The sequence below is a fragment of the Heterocephalus glaber genome, unplaced genomic scaffold (genome assembly GCF_053883595.1).
Source record: "Heterocephalus glaber isolate CG9 unplaced genomic scaffold, H.glaber_assembly_v1.0 deba00000546, whole genome shotgun sequence".
Classification (NCBI taxonomy): Eukaryota; Metazoa; Chordata; class Mammalia; order Rodentia; family Bathyergidae; genus Heterocephalus; species Heterocephalus glaber.
This window is the reverse complement of record NW_028258147.1, coordinates 40304343-40327255: the sequence shown is the minus strand read 5'-3', so window position 1 is coordinate 40327255 and position 22913 is coordinate 40304343. Positions and strand designations below refer to the sequence as shown.

General features: G+C 37.6%; 1 protein-coding gene and 1 pseudogene across 4 annotated transcripts in view; one reads left to right on the top strand and one right to left on the bottom strand.

Annotated features, from left to right (window-relative positions):
* Rmi1 (RecQ mediated genome instability 1) overlaps window positions 1–22913 on the bottom strand; it is a 262437-nt gene that overhangs the window by 214117 nt on the left and 25407 nt on the right. The window lies entirely within an intron of this gene.
* On the top strand, window positions 9505–10901 carry LOC101706818 (integral membrane protein GPR180 pseudogene; annotated as a pseudogene).

The following is a 22913-nucleotide window of genomic DNA, read 5'->3' as shown; positions in this document are numbered from 1 at the left end:
TAATCCCAGCACTCTGGAGACTGAGGCAGGAAGATCACTGTGAGTTTGAGACCATCCTGGGCTACATAGTAAGTTCAAGTCAAGGCTGAACTACACAGCAATACTGTGTCTAAAAAAAAAGTAAAGAATATCTGCAATCTACTTTTCAAATTTTCAGGGAAAAAATGTGTGTATAGCCACATGCATACAGAGAGAGAGCAACAGACAGACAGAGAGAGAGAGAGAGAACAATAAAATGATTATAAAATGCTAATATTTGAGGAACTGGTAAGGGGCATATAGGAATTCTTTGTACTATTTTTAACTATCTGTAAACCTGAAATTATTTCAAAAGTTTTGTTTTTGCAGTCATAGGGATTGAACCCAGGGCCTCATACATACTTGGCAAGCACTCTACCACTGAGCCACATCCCAAGCCCATTTTAAAATTTTACTTAGCCTGGGATTTAGCTCAGTGGTTCCGGCACCTGCCTTAGAAGTGCAAGGACCCAAGTTTGATCCCCAGTACCAAAAAAAATATTTTACTTTGAGTTAGGGTCTCACTAAGTCACCCAAGCTGGCCTCAAACTTGTGATCCTCCTGCCTCAGCCTCCCTAGGAGCTGAAATTGCAGGTGTGTACCATCATGACCACCTCAAACTGAAGTCCTATAAAATGGTACATTCGTCAACTTTCCTGTTGCTGGGGCACAATGCTCAACACCCATAGCTTAAAAAGGAGAGGTTTAACTTGGCTCACAGTTTCAGGGAATTCAGTCTATGGCTTGCAGTCTCTTAGGCAGGAATACCACAGCAGAAGGGAATGGTGGAGCAAAGATGTATAGTCCACAGCAACTGGGAAGCACAGCAGGGGAACAGTGTCAAAGAGGAAGGAACTAGGGACCATATACAGTACCCAAGATCACAAATCCATTACCCAGTCAGAAACACCCAATCTCCTGGATGGCTCCCAAGCCCATCATGATGACACAATCAAGTTTAACCATCACAAAGGGATTTAAAAATAAAATATTATCCAAAATGAAAGCAATTAGAGCAATGAATTAATGCCAGAAAAAAAAAAATTGAAAGCACAAAAAATTAAATATAACAAAAGGAACTATTGCATAACCACTATTTAAAATCTACTGAGAAAAGAGCTGGGCATGGTGGCATATACCTCTAATCCCAGCACTCTTGGGAGGCTGAAGGCAGGAGGATCACTGAGAGTTCAAGGTCAGCCTGGGCTACATAGTGATTTCAGGACCCGCTTGAACTACAAAGGGAGACCCTGACTCAAAAACCAAAACAAAACAAAATCTGAGAAAAGATATCGTAAATCATTTTTCCTTATAACTTCAAAATATATAAAGCAAAGTCAAAAAATATATATAAGGAGGGCTGGGGACTTAGCTCAGTGGCACTGCACCTGCCTTACAAGAGCAAGGTCCTGAATTCGATCCCCAGTACTGAAAAAAAAGAAAGAAAAAGAAAAAAAATATATATATAAGGCAAAATATACCATTTCCAACCAGAGTTGAAGACTTGTAAAAGATCTGTGTCAGAAACTTCATAGATAGGGGACTTCCAGGAAAATGGCTGAGTGCTAAGCAACAACTCAGCCTTTCTAAGATCCAGAATACAGACGCTGGGAAATAACAACTTGGGGAAGAAAAGAAGGAAGGAAGTGGATCCCCAGGGCCCATGAAGGATCTGACAGGAAAATTGGAGCCTATAGAGAAATTGGAAAGGCAGAACACAACACAGAAAAAGAAAGGGGCAATCTACACTTTCTCCCCGTCTCCCAGCTTCATGAAGGAAAAAAGACCAAATCTACAGAGACAAAGTGAAAGCAGAGGATTTCAGAGGCCTCCAGGGAAACACAGCAGTGGAAATGACAAGGTCTGCTGCCAATAGCTGGTGAGTTAACTGTAGTCCAAGCACCTGACATATCCCCTGGAGAGAGTGATCAGACTCCATTGAGGGAGGGGTCAATTGAACCTGGGATTCAGAGCACCCATGGGCTGGCTTCATTTCAGGGCTCAAAGTATTACAATCCCACAGTCACTGAGTGAGGGACAGCCACGGGAGACAGCTGTGGTCAGGGAGCTGTGCTCAGGCTGGCAAGAGACTACAAGAGGGGTTTAAACCAAAGGACTCAGGCCCCACCCCACAGGCAGAAGCCAGAGTCAGCCTCAATCACTGTGGATTTGAAAGTCAAAGAATCGGCACCCTCGCCCTAACTATTGCCTGCTAGTGACTGTATCCAGCATGGATTTGTGCTATGACTGCCTTCTTTATCTACCAGTGTGAACAGGGACACATCTTGAATTGGATACTGCCCCAAAATTGCAGATCCAGGAAGAAAACCACAGGTTCAAAATCACAGAGAAATTTCTTCTTGTTTTTGGTTTTGTTGTTTTGGTTTTGGTGAGTGTGTTTTTAGTTTTTTTGGTTTGTTATGGTTTTTTGTTTTCTTTTTCTCGTCTTTTCTTCCCTCCTTTTTAGCAGGCAGTGAAACCACCGAGCTAAATCCCTGGCCCTCCTTCCCTCTTTCTTTCAACAGATTCCTGGGGCTTGGGAAATTGTCCTTTGTCCTTCTGCCTTGCTTCTTATCTTTTTTTCTTCTTTTTAAAATTTTTTCCTCTTCTCCCTTTTAATTTTTCTCCCTTTAGTTTCTTTTTTTACTTCCTTTTTCTTGCTCTTTTTCTTTTAACTTCTATTTCTTGCCAGTTTTTTACTACTTTTACTTCATTCTATAGATACCCTTCTACTCACCAGTAAGATCCTTTGTACCACTTCTGCCTCCCCCTTCTCGTATCATAGTTTAAGGTTTCAAATTTTCTTCTTGCATTCCCCATACTCAAACCCTATATCTTTAATAGTATAACCATAAAGCTTTCTTAATCTTTTGATAGTTAGCTCTGTAAAATTAATGTTGAATTCTTTTCTACTATTTGCAGAGATATAGCTGTCACATTTAGTATGCATTAGCTGTAAGTCAATACCAGAATTGTCTTAACATTTACAACATAATTATGGATTTCTTCTCTAGGATTAAGAGTGGTACATAATTGGTTCTTATGGTATGTTAATATCTAATTTGTCTTGAACAATACTACTATTGATCTGCTTGATATTAACAGGGTCACATAATTGTTGCCATCTCTTTTTAAGCCAACACTCATTTGTGACATTAACAATACTAGGGAATATGCCCAAAGATTTGTTACCACAGTAACCACACTTCATATACCCCTCAAATTAACCAAGGTTGCTGGATCTTAGGGCTGTGGCAAAGGATGATACTTAACCACATCCAAAGTACATCACTGAAAAGCAACTAAAGAGATCTCTATACTAGCAACAAAGTTTTTAGACTATAAGAATCACAAACCTCAGCACAAAACAAGCAAACAAAAAACAATACATAATGAAAACACAAGGCAACAAAATGCCTCCCCAAACTGCCCATTTCCCCAAAGTCAATCCAGGGGGCATCAAGGGGCAAAATAGCATAAGACTATAGTGGCAAACCTATGGCACACATGCCACAGTGGCAAGCGGAGGCCTCTCTGTGGGCAAATGAGCCAAGTTACCCCGGCACCAGAGCATTGGATAACAGTTGTTTTTTTCTAAACTAACATCTCAGTATCCAGGTTTAAATGAAGTGTTGGCACTGTACTGTAAATAAGTGAGTTTGGGGTTATAATGTGGGCACTCAGTCTTTAAAAGGTTCACCATCAGTGGCATAAGACACACACCTGAATTACTCAAAAATATAACAGAGGAGGTTAGAAACAGCTCAAAGAGGTATTCAATGGGATTAGAGAAGATATAACTAAACAGATAATGGAAGTAATAACCAAAAAGATGCAGGATCTTTCAGAAGACACTAATAAAAAGCTAGATGAGTTAAACAAAATGATATAAAAACATGAATGACCAGTTTACCAATGAATTAGAGTCCATGAAAATGTTTCAATCAGAAATCCAGGAGATTAAAAATCATACTGAAAGTATGGGCAGCAGAACTAACCATTGTGAGGATAGAATTTCAGAACTAGAAGACAATGATGCCTTCGAAGACCAACTACTCAAAGACACCTTAAAAACAACAAGAGAACAGGAAAAATGGATCCAACAACTGCTAGATGATACAAAGGAGGCTAACCTAAGAATAACTGAAATAAGTGAAAAATCAGTGGACAACACAAATTGCATAAAAAGTCTGTTGACAGAAATAATGGCAGAAAACTCCTCAAATATAGGGAAAGAAATACACACATAGATAATTGAGGCATACAAAACCCCAGATAGCCATGACCAAAAGAGAACCTCTCCATGGCTCATTATGCTCAAAGTACTAAAAGTCCATCACAGGGACAAAATCTTAGAAGCTGTTAGAGAAAGGCAATGAGTCACATATAAAGGTAAATACATTATAAATACAGCAGATTCCTCTGAATAAATCTTAAAGTCCAGGAGAACTTGGAGTGAAGTGTTTCAAGCCCTAAAAGATAACTTCCAACCCCAGCTTATGTATCCTGCAAAACTTTCCTTTAAAATTCATGGAAAAATAAGTTATTTCCGTAACAAGGAACAATGAAGAAATTTATGACCACTAAACTGTGTTACAAAAAATTCTTAAGGATGTCCTAGAGAGAAACAATGAAGCAAACAAGGCCAATAAGTAAAAAAGAATGAATACAACTGGCTGGATGGGCAATTAAGTAAAAGAAATCAGCAACAGGAAAATAATGCAATGACAGGGATAAATTAACACCTCTCAGTAATAACTCTTAATATGAATGGTCTCAATTCCTCAATCAAGACACAGATTGGAGAGTGGATCAAGAAACAAAACTCAATGATATGTGGTATACAAGAAACACATTTAATTCAAAAAGAAACACAGATTAAAAATTAAAGGATGGAAAACAATATTTCATGCAACAGGAACCCAGAAAACAGCAGGAGTTGCTATCTTAAATTCAAACAAAGTGGATTTCAAGCCAAGATGATCAGACTAGACAAAGAAGGTCACTACATATTAGTTAAGGGAACAATTCAACAGGAGGAGTTGACAATTATAAACTATACACACCAAATACTGGTGTACCAAACTTCGTAAAACAAACACTAATGGATATGAAAAATCAGATAAATATCAATACAGTTGTAATGGGGAACCTCAAAACCCCACTGTCACAAATGGAGAGATCAACTAGACAAATAATCAACAAAGATATATCAGAGTTGAAGCCAGGTGTGGTGGCTCATGCCTGTAATCCCAGCACTTGGGAGGCTGAGGCTGGAAGATCACTGTGTTAGTTACTTTTCTCTCATTGCTGAGACAAAAATACCCAACACCCAAAGTTAAAGGAGAAAGGGTTTATTTAGCTCATAGTTCATAGAGGTTCCATAATCAGCTGGCTCCAAGGCAGGGATGGCAAACAGGCATCACAGAGGAGAAACAACATGGCACACACAAGGTAGCAAAGGTAACAAGGGACCCTAACAGTGTCTTTCTGACCCCCCACACCCCTCTCCCTGTACCGGAGATCAAACTTAGGACCTTCCACTTGCTCCCTGGCCCTGCTCCTTTTATTCAGACTACAGGGATTGGGGTGGTACCAAACCAATCACTCACATGTAGTGGTTTAGTAATCACACGCCCTTAATCCTAGCATCATACATGCCAGATTTAGCTACCTTCAAAAAAGACTGCATAAGACTTTGGAGAGACATCTAGACTCAAACCACAGCAATCACCATGAGTTTGAGACCAATCTGAGCTACATAGCAAGTCCAAGCCCAGTCTGCACTACAAAGCAAGACCCTGTCTCAAAAAAAAAAAAAAAATTGGAATTGAACCAAACCTTCAAATAAATGGATTTAAATATTTATAGAATGTTTCATCCAACAACAGAATACACATTCTTCTCAGCAAGACATGGTATTTTGGACCAGGGATTTAGCTCAGTGGTTCTACCACCTGCCCTGCAAGCGCAAGGACCCAAGTTCGATCCCCAGTACCAAAAAAAAAAAAAAAAAAAGACATGGTATTTTTTTCTCCAAAATAGACCACAAATTAGCCCAGAAAGCAAATTTAAATAAACGCAAAAGAATCAGAATTATACTTTGCATATTATTGGATCATAGTTCAATAAAACTAGAAATCAATGGCAAAAGACACCACAGAAACTGCAAGCACATAGAAATTAAGCAATACCATCTTGAATAACCTATGAGTCAGAGAGGAAATTAAAGAAAAAATTAGAAAGTTCCTACAATCAAATAAAAATGCCAGTATGACATACTGGAACCTATGAGACACACTTAAAACAGTCCTAAACAGGAAATTTATAGCAGTAATGCCCATATCTGAAAAAGAGCAAGCTCAAATAAGTAAGCTAATTATGAACCTCAAGGTCCTAGAAGAGCAAGAACAATCCAAAACCAAAGCTAGTACAAGGAAGGAAATTATAAAGATCAGAGCTAAAATTAATGAAATCAAGACTAGAAAAAAACCAAAAAGAATCAATGAATCAAAGAGTTGGTTCTTCAAGAGATTAAACAAAATAGACAAACCCTTAGCCAATCTTACCAAAATAAGGAAAGAAAAGACTCAAATCCATGCAATTAGAAGTGAAAAAAAAGTGAAATCACAACAGAATCTGCTAAAATCTAGAAGATTATCTATAGCATTTTGAGAAACTGTACTCTAATAAAACAGAAAATTCAGAAGAATTGGATAAATTCCTAGATACATATGAACTACCAAAGTTGAACTAAGAAGATATTAAAATCCTGAATAATCCAATATCAGTTAATGAAATTGAAGAAGTAATTTTTCAAAAACTACCAACTAAGAAAGGCCCAGGTCCCAATGGATTCATTGCCAAATTCTACAAGAACCTTAGAGAAGATCTAACAATACTCCTCAAACACTATAATGAAATATAGAAAAGGAAGCAGTACTGCCAAAAGTATTCCAGAAGCAAGCATTGCACTGATTCAAAAACCAGAAAAGGACCCAACCAAAAAAGAGAACTACAGGCCAGTCACTTTAAAGAACATAGATGCAAAAGTCCTTTATAAGATACTGACAAACAGAATGCAGCTAATCATCAAAAAGATCATACATATATACATATGTATGTACCAAGTAGAACTCACTCCAAGGACACAAGCATGGTTTAACATACACAAATTAATAAGTATACTTTATCACATAAACAGAAAGGACAAAAATCACATGATCATCTCAATAGATGCAGAAAAAGGATTTGACAAAATCCAACAGCCATTCATGATTTAAAAAAAAAAAAAAAAAACCCTGAAGAAAATAGGAATAGAAAGTCTCTATTTCAATCTGATAAAAGCCATTGTTATGGCTTGTGTTTAGATGTCCCCCCAAAGCCTCATGCTTTTCCAGAGGTGGTTGAATCTAGAATGTGTGACTGACTCATGGTAGAGCTATGCCTGAAGGTGCTGGGATTAAGGGTGTGAGTGCTACTGCCCTAAGTAGTCTGAATAATATAAAAGGAACAGGAAGACACTGGTAAGGCTCCCTTGCTGCCTTTGCTACTTTGTGCATGCCAAGTTGTTTCTCCTCTGTAATGCTGGTTTGCCATCCCAGCCTTGGACCCAGCCGATTAGGGACTGAAAGCCCTACAAACCAAGCCAAGTAAATCCCTTTCCCTTTAACTTTTGGTGTCAGGTATTTTGTCTCAGCAAGGAGAGAAAAGTACCTAACACAGCCATCTATGACAAACTGATGGCCAACATCATACTAAATCAAGAGAAGCTGAAAGCTTTCCCTCTAAACTCAGGAACAAGACATGGATGTCTATCACCACTGCTGTTCAATATAGTTCTCAAAATATTAGCTAAAGCAATTAGACAAGAGAAAGAAGCAAAAGAGATATGGATAGGAAAGAATTTAAATTATCATTATTTGCAGATGGCATGATCCTCCACATAGAAGACCTCAAAAACTCATCCAAAAGACTCCTAAAATTAACAACCAAATTCAGTAGCATAGCAGGAAACAAAGCCAACACTGAAAATTCATTTGCATTCCTGTACACCAATAACAAACTCACTGAGAGGGAAATGAAGGAAACAATACTTTTCACAATACCATTAAGAAAAATGAAATGCTTAAGAAGTAATCTAACCAAGGAAGAAAAAGATGTCTATGACGAAAACTATAATTCTCTGAAAAAGGAGATCAAAGAAGATATCACAAAAAAGGAAAGATATCCCCTGTTTCTGGATAGGCAGAACCAATAGAGTCAAAATGACTATACTTTCAAAACTGTTAATACAAATTTGATGCAATCCCAATCAAAATACCAATAGTATTCCTTACAGAACTAGAGAAAGCAATCCTAAAATTCATATGAAACTGAAAGAGATTTAGAATAGCAAAAGCAATTCTGGGCAACAAGGGGAAGGTAGGAACGTCACAATCTGGGGCTTCAAGTTATACTACAAAGCTACAGTGATAATAACAGAATGGTATGGCCAAAATAAAAAAGGACTTGTGGATCAATGGAACTGAATAGAGTATACAGAAATAACTCCTGGCAGACTCAACTACGTCATCTTTTTTTTTTTTGGTACCGGGGATCAAACTCGGGACCTTGTGCTTGCAGGAAGGCACCAGAACCACTGAGCCTCGGCCCTCAGCTACACTATCTTTGACAAAGGGGTCAAATCTTTTTGCTGAAAGAAAGTCTCTTTAACAAATGGTGCTAGAAAACTAGCTATTTACATCCCAAGACTGAACCTAGACCCATATCTCTTACCATGTACAAAACTAAAATCAAAATGGATCAAAGATTTAAACATTAGAACAGAAACAATCTGCTGGAAGACAGAAGAGGTAAAACTCTTGAAGACATGGGGGAAGTAGGCAAAGACTCTCTCTGAACAGCACTCCCTATGCACAACAAATAGTATCAAGAATCAACAAATGCAATCATGTCAAATTAAAAAGCTTCTGCACAGCAAATGAAGCTACCAACACAGTGAAGAGACAACCTACAGAATGGGAAAAAATTTTTGCCAGCTACTCCTCTGTCATAGGATTAATGTGTAGAATATATAAGGAACTCAAAAAATTATACCCCCCAAATTTAAAGACCCAATCAAAAAATGTGCAACTGAAATGAACAGACACTTTCCAATGAAGAAGTACAAATGGCCAATAAATACATGAAAAAAGTGGTCCACGTCACTGGCCATTGGAGAAACGTTAATTAAAACAACACTGAGATTCCATCTCACTCCAGAAAGAATGGCTTTCATCAAGAAATCAACTAGAGGGTCAGGGATTTAGCTCAGTGGCACCACGCCTGCCTCAAAAGTGCAAGGTCCGGAGTTTGATCCCTGGTACCAAAAAAAAAAAAAGGTGGGACCAGGGATTTAGCTCAGTGGTTCCACCGCCTGCCTTGAAAGCACAAGGACCCAAGTTCAATTCCCAGGACTAAAAAAATCAAAAAAATAACGAAAAAAAGGAAAGCAACCAGAACTTTAGCCCCACTCCTCCCCCAGCCGTTGACATGGGGCTGAAGGCTGCAGGCTGTTAGGGTTCAGGGTGCAAGTGCAAACAGGATGGGGGTGCTGGAGCTGCTGACAGTGGCCCTCACATGCTCCAGGTGGCCACAGAGCAGCCAGGGTAAGACCCTGAAGGCAAGCTTCAGCCACACTACTGCCAGAGAGGCTCAGGACCAGAGTATAGACCACTTTAAGTTTCATAGTGGCCATGCTCTTCTGTGTGTCAGAATCAGCAATATAGCAGTAGCTGTTGGAAAAGAACCTAAATTTTACCTGTACCAAACCCAGGAACGGTTAAAGCTACAGGAAAACAGTCATGGTTATAGTTGTAGTGAAATCTTATCCAGAGCTCAGTTGACAATGACAATGAACAGTGTCCAAGATTCAGTATCCACGAATGCAGTGTGTTTCAAGCAAACAAGCATACATGCAGAGATGACATGGCAAATTCTCAGGGGGAAGATACCCTCTTGAAATAGTGTTACTAACCCCAGACACCAAGGGGGATCCATTTGACTATTTTTCCTCCTAGACATAGCATACTTTGTGATTGCTTGTATTTATGCTCATTATGGCAGGCTACTAAGAAAGGTGTCTGACACATGCACATAATTTTAAAGGTTCTGACAACTGCATTGCTATTATAAGCTGGTTCGGCTTTAGCTAATTACATTCATCTCTTTAGGTACTCCAAAGATGGACTAGGGGTACACTTTATGGGAAGTTTGGCAGAATTTTTTGACATTTCTTCCAAATCCAGATGTTATTTCTACTTCTGAGTCTGTGCATGGGGTAGACAATAGTGAGAACGAAAAATTTCTCAAAGCAGACTTCTCCAATGGGATTCTACCCCTGCATCCACTAGCACTGCAGTATTCATTGCGATAACACAGAGTATTGTGCTACTTTGGGAACAGTTTGAAGATGGCAGACATCACAGCTCATTTTTCACACCATAACTTAGCAGGATCATTTTAATCATTGTAAAAATTTCCCTGGCACTGTCATAAGCCTTTGGACACTATCAGACCATCTCACTGGGGAGAAGCACCCTCAAAAGAGAATTCTACATCACATTCACCAAAGGCTGTGTCTTCTAGTTTTATGCTATCCAGGTCTAGCATTTCTGTCACTTTCAGGGACTACCAAAGAGATAAGGTTGTTCCAACAGGTGTCATCCTTTGCCAGTCTGTTTCCATGGTTATTTCTACAGACTCTTATCTCTCAGTCTGTTTCTTCACTTTCCTCAGTAGCACTGTCACTTACCATGTCATTTGTTCACAAAAGTCAACCTCACTTACGATACTTAGTTTTCGTTAAAAGAAAAAGTGAACTGGTTAAAAGAGTACAATAAGGGACCAAAAACAGTGACTCTTTTTTCATTCATTTGGTATGAAAAATTCAACAGTGAAAGTAAAGCATGTTATTTATATAACTGCAATTAAGCAGTACTAAAACTCAAAAAAAGTAGTAAGTGAAGTGTTTTCAAATATAAATATACTTAAACAATAAACTGGAAAGAAAGAGTGTTCTCATAAAGTGAAAGACTTTCTATATGGAAATAAATGTGAAAAAGAATTATATGATACTTTGGTAACATATTTACTACTTATAATGCCACATATCAATAGCTACCTCAGGTTTCATAGTCTCATAAAAAGTAATCAGTCACTGGCCATCTGGAGCCCCACTTTGTCCAACTCAGCATGCCCACCTGGGATCAACGAGAAGGAGAGGATCCCTCCGCATGCCCACCAGCAACCAGCTTAGCTGCATGGGCAGCTGCAAACCCTGCCCCCCACCACCCCCCACTTCTGGCCTCCTGGCTGGGCTGCTACCTGGTTCCACTCTACAGAGGCACAAGGGGGCCATAAAGGCCATTGTCCTGAGCTGCAGAAGTGAACAAAAGATAGAGGCCCTCTCTCAGGCTATTTGATGAAAACTGAAGTCCACTGGAAAAGTGAAGAGAATCTCTGCAATAAAGGCACACCAGACCACCTCCCATCAGAGCCTGGACTATCTTCACGGGATGGGCAGCTGGAACCTGCAGTAGAACCTCGCAGAGTTCAACCCTGCAGGAGGACAGGGAGCTCAGCTTGGGACGTGCAGCCAGAAATCTGCCTGAATCTCATGGGTCTGTGACTGGCTTACTGAGACTCATTGACTTACATCTGCACACTGCTGCCCACGTTGTTTGTGACAGCAGAGACATACCCTGAAGGAGGCCCTTCATTTTTATACTTTATTTTCAAAGTTATTATCATTATTATTATTTGCTCTTATTTTTAATATTTTTTCTTTTTCTATGCTTTACAAGTTTTTTTCTCTTTTCTCCTTTCTTTCTGTCACACTCACTCTCTTGCTGTGACACATTGTTCTTTGTCTCACTTTTTGTTCCTGTTCTGCCCCTAATTCAGATTTCTTCATTTTTCTGTTCTTCTCTTTTTCCTTCTCTTGCCTGTGTCCTCTGGCCTCACTGCTAACCTTCCCCTATCCTTCTATCTATCCCTCCCTCCACAACTCCTTCTAACTCCCCATCCCAAAGGGTAAAGTTGCTATATTAAAGAGTTTATTCACTATAAACATATGTTGGGTTGATCCTCGATTTTGATTTAATTCACACAGTTAAGGGTAATAGATTAATAACTACCACAAACTGTCATTTTCTAAGACGTACTTGATGCTATGCTGTTGCTGATTGTATCTCCTGGGCTAAGGTGTTGTGCTTGATCTAGTCAGTTGTCCTTCCAGGTATAATGAAAATGAGATAGGCTCAGAGCCATTAAAGACTCAAACCCTAAAGACCAGCTATACCTGGAAGACACCTCTGAGAAGCAATCATTCCATAAGGGTTCTAAATACAAGAAAAAAGGTACTTAGAATAAGCAATTTCTTATTGGTTTACCCAGGAAGTAAACCAAGGACAGTAACAAAAACAAAAATGAGAAGACAATTAAGCAAGGCACAAACTCAGACTTCCACCCCCACCAAAGGTAAATTCTGGGAGAAATGAGGTGGAAAAGGCTGATAATCAACCACCTGGACACCCTGAACTGATACCACAGGAAGTTACAAAACAGATGAATGAAGATCTAGAAAAATTCAAAGCAAAAATAATCTCCCAGATAACTACAGAGATGGTGAGCAGAGTGAAAGACATGATTAGAGGCTCTAGAACACAAACAGTTAAAAAATACATGAGCTCAGAAACGTGGTGGAAGCCATGAATGCCCAGCATAAGAAAGAAATGGAAACCATAATCACCCAACATAAAAAAGAAATGGAACCCATGAAACAATTCAAACAGATACCCAGGAGATTAAAAATGCCATGGAAAGTATTCACAGCAGATTAAGGGAATGTGAAGATAGAATATCAGATATGGGACAATGAGAAATCAATTGAGCAGCTAATAGATGATGCAAAGAAGAATAAGGTAAGACTGATAGGACTCCAGAAAAAAACAGGAGAAACTACAACTGACATAAAAAAAACTGTTAACAAAAGTAATAGTAGAAAATTCTCAGACAGGCATAGAAAATTGGACATACAGATAAGTGAGGCATACAGAATTCCAACTAGCCACGATTGAAAAAATCTACACCTAGACATACAATAGTCAAGATCCCAGAAACACAACAGAAGAACAAAATCCTACAAGCAGTTACAGAAAAGAAACAAATCACCTACAAAGGAAAGACCATCAGAATCACAGCAGACTTCTCAACACAAACCCTCAAGTCAAGGACAGCCTGGAGTGAAGTATTTCAAGCCCTAAAAGAAAATAAATTCCAACCTAGACTGCTGTATCCTGCAAAATTATCCTTCAAAATTGATGGGGAAATTAAGACACTTCCATGACAAAGAACACCTGAGAAATTTCATAAACACCAAACCAGCACTCCAAACAATTCTAAACAATATCCTAGAAAAAGACAATGAAGGTCACAGCTCAAAGAGGCCCAACAGAGGGAAGCCACCAGGCAAGGTAAGAAACTAAATGGAAAGGGGGAAAAATAAGAAATAAAAAAGCCAACAACAGTAAAACATCATGACACGGATGAGTCAATATTTATCAATTATAACTATCAATGTTAATGGCCTCAATTCACCAATCAAAAGAAATAGACTGGAAGAATGGATGAAAAAGCAAAATCCAACAATATGCTTTATATAAGAAACACATCTAACTCGAAAAGAAATTCATAAACTGAAAGTAAAAGGATGGAAAACAGTACTCCATGTGACAGGAACCTGGAAAAAATCAGGGGTAGCAATCATATTTGCAGACAAAGTAGGTTTCAAACCAAAACTAATTAAGAGAGACAAAGATGGTCACTACATCCTTGTGAAGGGAATAATCCAAGAGGAAGAGATAACAATCATAAATATCTATGCACCAAATACGAATGCCTCCAAGTATGCAAAACAAATATTAATGGGCATGAAAAACCAAATAAGCACTAATACAATTGTAGTGGGGGACCTCAATATCCCACTACCACAAATAGACAGATCATCCAGACAAAAAATTAACAACAAAATTCTAGAACTGAACCAAGCTATTGAACAAATGGACTTAACAGATGTTTACAAAGTGTTCCACCACAGAAAATCAGAATACAGATTCTTTTCAGCTGCACACGGGTCATTCAGAACATTCTCCAAAATAGACCACATGCTAGCTCATAGGATATGTCTAAGTAAATGTAAAAGAATTGAAGTTTCCCACTGTGTATTATCAGACCATAGTGAAATAAAATTGGAGATCAATAACATAAGAAACTGCAAAGCCCCCACAAACACATAGAAATTGAATAACACCCTCCTGAACAACGAATGGGTCACAGAGGAAATTAAAGAAGAAATTAGACAGTTTCTACAAGTGAATGATAATGCCAGTACAACATACAGCAATCTATGGGACACAATGGAAGCAGTTCTATGAGGGAAATTCATAGCAATGGATGCCTATATTAGGAAAAGAGAGAGAACTCAAACAAATAACCAAATGCAGAACCTCAAGCTCCTAGAAAAAGAGCATAATAAACCCAAATCTTGTACAAGAGAGGAAATTATAAAGATCAGAGTAGAAATCAATGCAATGAAGACTACACAAACGATACAAAAAAATCAATGACTCGAACAGTTGGTTTTTTGAAAGAATAAATAAAATTGATAAACCTGTAGCCAACGTTATCAAAAAAAGAAAAGAAAAGGAGCAAATCCATGCAATTAAGAATGAAAAAAGTGAAGTCACAACAGACCCAGTAGAAATCCAGAGGATCATCAACACCTACTTCAAGAACCTGTACTCTAATAAGATGGAAAACACAGAGGAAATGGACAGATTCCTCGATATATAGGAATTGACAAAGTCAAATTAAGAAGATATAAAAATTTTAAACACCCCAATTACAATGAGTGAAATTGAAAACTTAATTAAAAATTTATCAACAAAGAAAAGCCCAGGACCTGATGGCTTCACTGCTGAATTCTACAAGATATTTAAAGAAGAACTATCACCATTACTCTTTAAACTCATCAAGGAATTTGAAAGGGAAGCAATACTTCCAAATTCATCCCTGGAAGCAAGTGTCACTTTGATTCCAAAACCAGGGAAAGACCCAACCAAAAAAGAGAACTACAGGCCAATCTCCCTAATGAATATAGATGCAAAAATCCTCACTGAGATACTGGCAAACAGAATACAGAGGGTCATCAAGATCATACACCCTGACCAAGTTGGATTTATCCCAGGGATGCAAGGATGGTTCAACATTCGTAAATCAATAAATGTAATACACTACACTAAAAGAGGCAAGGACAAAAACCATACGATCATCTCAATAGATGCAGAAAAGGCATTTGACAAAATCCAACAACATTCATGATAAAAACCCTACAGAAAATTGGAATAGAAGCTCTTAATCTCAACCTGACTAAGGCTATCTATGAAAAACCAACAGCCAACATCATACTATGTGGTCAAACACTGAAAACTTTCACGCTAAAATCAGGAACAAGACAAGGATGCCCACTATCACCATTCCTGTTCAGTATAGTTCTGGAAACATTAGCCACAGCAATTAGAAAAGAGAAAGAAATAAAAGGAATAAAGATAGGAAAGGAAGAAGTTAAACTGTCATTATTTGTTGATGATATGATACTTTACATAGAAGATCCAAAAAAACTCTGCCAAAAGACTTTTAGTCTTAATTGACAGATTCAGTAGAGTAGCTGGATACAAGGTCAACACTCAAAAAACAACAGCCTTCTTACACACCAATAACAGACTCACTGAGAGAGAAATTAGGGAAACAATTCCTTTCACAATAGCACCCAAAAAAAGGAAATATATAGGAATCAATCTAACAAAGGAAGCAAAAGACCTCTACACTGAAAACTACAGCACTCTGAAAAAAGAGATCAAAGAGGATATAAGAAAATGGAAAGACATCTCCTTGCTCCTGGGTAGGAAGAACCAACATAGTGAAAATGGCCATACTTTCAAAACTAATATATAGATACAATGTAATGCCAATTGAAATTCCAACAATATACTGCACAGAACTAGAGAAAACAATACAGAAATTCATTTGGAATCAGAAGAAACCTAGAATAGCAAAAGCAATTCTAGGCAACAGAGACATGGCTGGGGGTATCACAATCCCCAACTTGAAACTATACTACAAAGCTACTGTGATTAAAAACAGCATGGTACTGGCAAAGAAACAGACCCAAGGATCAATGGAATAGAACAGAAGATGCAGAAACAGCTCTAGACATACTCAGCACCTTATCTTTGACAAAGGAGCCAACCACCTTCATTGGAGGAAAGACAGCCTATTTAATAAATAGTGTTGGAAAAATTGGATTTCAACCTGCCAAAGATTAAAACTACACCCATATCTATCACCATGCACTAAACTAAGATCGAAGTGGATTAAATATCTAAATATTAAGACAGATACTAAACTTGCTGAAAGATAAGTTAGGTAGTACTCTTGAAGATATTGGCATAGGAAAAGACTTGATGAACAAAACCTCAGTAGCACAGAAACTAGCATAAAGAATCAACAACTGGGATCTCATCTTATTAAAAAGCTTCTGCACTGCAACAGAAACCACCAACAGATCTAAAAGACAACCTACAATGTGGGGGAAAAAAATTTAGCAGCTGTACCTTAGAAAAAGGACTCCTATCTAGAATATATAAAGAATTTTAAAAAATCAGACCCACCAAATATCAAGACCCAATTCCAAAATGGGCATCTGAAATGAACAGACATTTCTCAGACAAAGAAGTAAAAGCAGCAAATAAAAATAGGAAAAAATGTTCAACATCACTGGTCATTCCAGAGATGTAGATGAAAAAACAATCCTGAGATTCCACCTCACCCCAGGAAGAGTGGCTGCTATCAAATCAACCATGGGGCGGGGACTTAGCTCGATGGTTCCGGCACTTGCCTTGCAAGCGCAAGGACCCGAGTTCGATCCCCTGTACCAAAAAAAAAAAAAAAAGAAATCAACCAATAACAAATGTTGACAGGGGTGTGGGGAGAAAGGAACCCTTCTCCTTTGTTGGTGGGAGTGCATACTGGTGCAACCACTGTGGAAGTCAGTATGGAGATATCTTAAAGAACTAGGGCTAGAGGTCCCATTTGACCTAGCTATTCCCCTGCTGGGTATCTTCCCAAAAGAATTAAAAGGATCATACACAGAAATATATGTGCACCCATGTTTATAGCAGCACAGTTTGTAATAGCTAAAGCTTGGAAACAGCCCAAGTGCCCATCAACTGGAAACTGGATAAAGAAGATGTGGGGGGTTTTTTTTTATAAAATGGAGTACTACTCAGCCATAAAGAATGAAAAACTAGAGTCATTTATAGCTAAATGGATGCATATCGAGGCCATACTCTTAAGTGAAATAAATAGGACACACATGTGTAAATACCAAATCGTTTCACTAGTGTGAGAAACTGAAAGTGTAAATAAGGATTAAAATGATTAAAATGAATAATTGATAATTTGAAATAGGAAGAAAAGGTCCAAAGGGGTTGGGGAGGTGGGAGGGGAAGGGGAAAGAAAAGAAGGGAAAGGAAAAATTATGAGAAAAGAAAAAAATGGAAACAAAGTCTTTGTAAATAGGGAAGGATGTGGGGGTGAAGGGCGCACAGGTAGTGGGGAAAAAATAAGAACCAAGATCCATCATGTACAGGTACAAGCACCCCATGATAAATGTACATGTACTGTATACCTAAAATGTACCAATAAAATAATTTAAGCAAAGAAAAAGTAATCAGTTTAATAATTACTTGCTTATACATATCCAAACTAGTCCAGCTATGTATTCAGTGTAATACACTTGATTTTAAAAATTGCTTCATTTTTATCTTTAAAGGAAACACATCTCATATTAGAGTTTAAAAGAATAGAAAATAATTTCAGGAAATGACTATAAAATGTTCACAATTAAATGAATAAGCTTTTGTGAATGGCATTATTCTCTAATTTTTTTCATTTTTAGCTCTAGTTGAGGTTTTAGCTTGACTAGCAAAGGATTTTTGACAAATAATTTATAAATAAAACTTAGATACATTACACTGGTTGTAAGGAGAAAGGATGTTAAAATCTGAGTACTTAGGTAAAGAGACAAGCAGTTTTATGTTTAAAAAGAAAGGTACTATGTGTTATGCTACTAAATTTTTAATCCTGATATAGTTCATTTCTCTTATATTGAATCCCCAATTATAATTAAGCTGTATACAGATTAAATTAACATAAGTATTTTACATTAAATGTTGGTTTCACGCATCAACTACCCATGAATTCCTGCCTAAGGATACTGTCTTGGTTATTTTTCTTGTTGAGACAAAATACCTGACACCCAAAGTTAAAGGAGAAAAGATTTATTTCAGCTCAGTTTGTAGAGGTTTCAGTTCATAGTTGTCTAGCTCGAAGTCAGAGTGTCATGGCAGAGGGGCATTGTAGAGGAGAAACAGTTCATGGGGGTCAGAAGGCAGCAAAGCAGTGAAGTAACAAGGAGAAAGTAATAACAGTAGCCCTCTTCCTCTCCCTTATATTCTTTTTCTTTTGTACCAGGGATCGACCTCAGGACCTTGTGTTTGCGAGGCAGGTGGTGGAACCACTGAGCTAAATCCTCAGCCCTGTCAAGCTATCTGCCCTCAGGGTGGGTAGCACTCACAACCTTCCTATTATCCACACTCAGAACTATACCAAACCAATCAGTGGACTAATTTAGTAATCACACATCCTTGGTCCCAGCATCATCACACTTAATCCCAGTATCACACACTCTAGATCTAGGTACTTCTGAAAAGCTCCACCTATGAGCTCATGACACTTTGGGGGTACATCTAGACTCAAACTATAACTGATTCTTAATCAGGATTAAATTTTCTATGAATAATTGAAAAACAAAATACTCACTGGATTTATAATCCCTGCTGGCACTGGATTCTAAGTAATTGCCATTTTTAATCCTTTGAAATAAAGTCGTATGTGTGTGTGAGGGTGCGTGTGTGTGTTTGAATCCCCATGTATTGAGTGTGCTAGTTTAAAAAATACTCCTATCAAGTGCCTGATTAAAGACTGCTATGCTTCTCAATACCCGTCGTTTAAAACAAGTAGTACCATTAACAGTTAATGCTTCAAAATTATTCTCTTGGTGTTTGTCAAGTTGTTCAGGTCTTTTTATTTTTACCTCTGACTTATTTAGAAAATCCTTATCTACTTATTACATTTTTTTGCTTATTAAATTTTTAAGGAAGAAATGGTGCAATGATCTAGTAATAAGCCTTTCCATAAAATAGTTAATATAATGTATTGCAACTTAAAAATATGGCTATTTTTGCTTTTCCCTTGCATGTAGGCTTGTGGAGTATTTTGATTCATTTTAAAGCCAAAATATGTTTGTGACTAGCTAAATGGCAAACAGTTTGGCCTGCTGATGAAATCATCTAATAGTTCTTTGTATATCATTTATTAAACAAAAGCTATAGGTTAAGAGTAGAATGTTTGACGGGTGCTTTAGATTCACAGCATCTGCTGAGTGGTCAAAACCTTACATTTACTGTTTAAGTAATAATACCAGTTGATGTCTGTTGTGTTCAATTGAGTTGCTTTTAATTAAGCTTAAAAAAAGAGTGAAGCCTTTTCATAAATTTTGTGAACTTGTGACAATGAAAAAGGAATAAGCTTTGTGTTTAAACAAAGAACATAGTAACTATGATCAAAAGAAAAAACCTGCATTTATAAAAGAGGTTTTTCTAATCTGATTTTTTAATTTATGGTTGGAATTGCTGGTAATTTGTTATTCAATAGACATTGGGAAATGAAAGAAAACAGTTAATACATGTATGAAACTAAAAAAAAAATCAACAAATAATAAATGCTGTGGGGAAAAAGGAACCCTCATTCATTGTTGGTGGGAGTGTAAACTGGTACAACCACTGTGGAAATAGGTATGAAGATTCCTTTAAAAACTAAATAGACATTTTTTTTTTTAGTTCTTTTATTGATACATTTTAGGTATACAATTCGTTTACATTTATCACTGGATGTTTGTACCTGTACATGATATATCTTGGTTCTTACTTTTTTCCCCATTACCTGTGTGCCCTTCACCCCCTCCACCCTTCCCTATTTACATAGATTTCATTTTGTTTTCTTTTCTCATAGTTTTTCCTTTCCCTCTGTTCCTTTCCCCTTCCCCTCCCTTCATTCCTGTCATTGGACCTTTTTTCCTATTTCAAATTATCAATTATTCATTTTAATCATTTTAACCCTTGTTTACATTATCAGTTTCTCACACTAGTGAAACGATTCATATTTACACGTGTGTCCTATTTATTTCACTTAAGAGTATGGTCTCGATATGCATCCAGTTAGCTATAAATGTCTCTAGTTTTTTGTTCTTTATGGCTGAGTAGTACTCCATTTTATTAAAAAAAAAACACACATTTTCTTTATCCAGTTTCCAGTTGATGGGCACTTGGGCTGTTTGCAAGCTTTAGCTATTACAAACTGTGTTGCTATAAACATGGGTGCACATATATCACTGTGGTATGATTCTTTTAATTCTTTTGGAAGATACCCATCAGGGGAATAGCTGGGTCAAATGGGACCTCTAGTCCTAGCTCTTTGAGGTATCTCCATACTGACTTCCACACTGGTTGCACCAGTCTGCACTCCCATCAGCAATGGAGAAGGGTTCCTTTCTCCCCACAACCCTGCCAGCATTTGTTATTGGTTGATTTCTTGATAGCAGCCATTCTGTCTGGGGTGAGGTGGAATCTCAGTGTTGTTTTCATCTGCATCTCTTGAATGATGAGTGATGTTGAACACTTTTCCATATATTTGTTTGCTGCTTTTAGTTCCTTGTCTGAGAAATGTGTTTATTTCAGATGCCCATTTTTGAATTGGGTCTTTGAATTTGGGGGGTCTGATTTTTTTCAATTCTTTATATATTCTAGATAGTAGTCCTGTCTCAGGTACAGCTGCTAAAAGTTTTTCCCATATTGTAGGTTGTCTGTTAGCTCTGTTGGTGGTTTCTTTTGCAGTGCAGAAGTTTTTAATAAGATGAGATCCCAGTTGTTGATTCTGCTAGTTCCCATGCTGCTGAAGTTTTGTTCATGAAGTCTTTTCCTATGCCAATGTCTTCAAGAGTACTACCTAACTTATCTTCCAGCAAGTTTAGTGTTTCTGTCTTAATATTTATATCTTTAATCCACTTTGATCTTAATTTAGTGCATGGTGATAGATATAGGTCTAGTTTTAATCTTTGGCAGGATGAAATCCAGTTTTTCTAACACCATTTATTAAATAGGCTATCTTTCCTCCAATGACGGTGGTTGGCTTCTTTGTCAAAGATGAGGTTGCTGAGCATGTCTGGAGTTGTTTCTGCATCTTATCTATTCCACTGGTCCTCAGGTCTGTTCTTTTGCCAGTACCATGCTGATTTTATCAAAGTAGTTTTGTAGTATAGTTTCAAGTTGGGGATTGTGATACCCCCAGCCACATCTTTGTTGCTTAGAATTGCTTCAGCTATTCTAGGTCTCTTATGGTTCCAAATGAATTTTTGGATTGTTTTCTCTAGTTCTGTGAAGTATATTGTTGGAATTTCAATCAGCATTGCATTGAATCTATATAGTAGTTTTGGAAGTCTGGCCATTTTCACTGTTGGTTCTTCCTACCCAGGAGCAAGGGATGTCTTTCTATTTTCTTGTATCCTCTTTGATCTCTTTTTTCAGAGTGCTGTAGTTTTCAGTGTAGAGGTCTTTTGCTTCCTTTGTTAGATTGATTCCTAGATATTTCCTTCTTTTGGGTGCTGTTATAAAAGGAACTGTTTCCCTAACTGCTCTCTCAGTGAGTCTGTTATTTGTGTACAAGAAGGCTATTGTTTTTTTGAGTGTTGACCCTGTATCCAGCTACTCTACTGAATCTGTCAATTAAGTCTAGAAGTCTTTTGGCAGAGTTTTTTGGGTCTTCTATGTAAAGTATCGTATCATCAGCAAATAATGACAGTTTAACTTCTTCTTTTCCTATCTTTATTCCTTTTATTTCTTTCTCTTTTCTAATTGCTGTGGCTAATGTTTCCAGAACTATATTGAACAGGAATGGTGATAGTGGGCATCCTTGTCTGGTTCCTGATTTTAGCATGAAAGTTTTCAGTGTTTGACCATTTAGTATGATGTTTGCTGTTGGTTTTTCATAGATAGCCTTAATCAGGTTGAGATAAAGACCTTCTATTCCAATTATCTGTAGGGTTTCTATCATGAATGGGTGCTGGATTTTGTCGAATGCTTTTTCTGCATCTATTGAGATGATCATATGGATTTTGACTCTTTTAATATGGTGTATTACATTTATTGATTTACGAATGTTGAACCATCCTTGCATCCCTGGGATAAATCCAACTTGGTCAGGGTGTATGATCTTCTTGATGATCCTCTGTATTCTGTTTGGCAGTATCTTGTTGAGGATTTTTGCATCTGTGTTCATTAGGGAGATTGGCCTGTAGTTCTCTTTTTTGGTTGGGTCTTTCCCTGGTTTTGGAATCAAAGTAACACTTGCTTCCAGGAATGAATTTGGAAGTATTGCTTCCCTTTCAATTTCCTTGATGAATTTAAAGAGTAACGCCTATTGTTCTTTAAATGTCTTGTAGAATTCAGTGGTGAAGTCATCAGGACCTGGGCTTTTCTTTGCTGGTAAATTTTTAATTAAGTTTTCAATTTCACTCATTGTGATTGGGGTGTTTATAATTTCTATATCGTCATTTAACTTTGGCAATTCGTATGGATCTAGGAATCTGCCCATTTCTTCTGTTTTCCATTTTATTG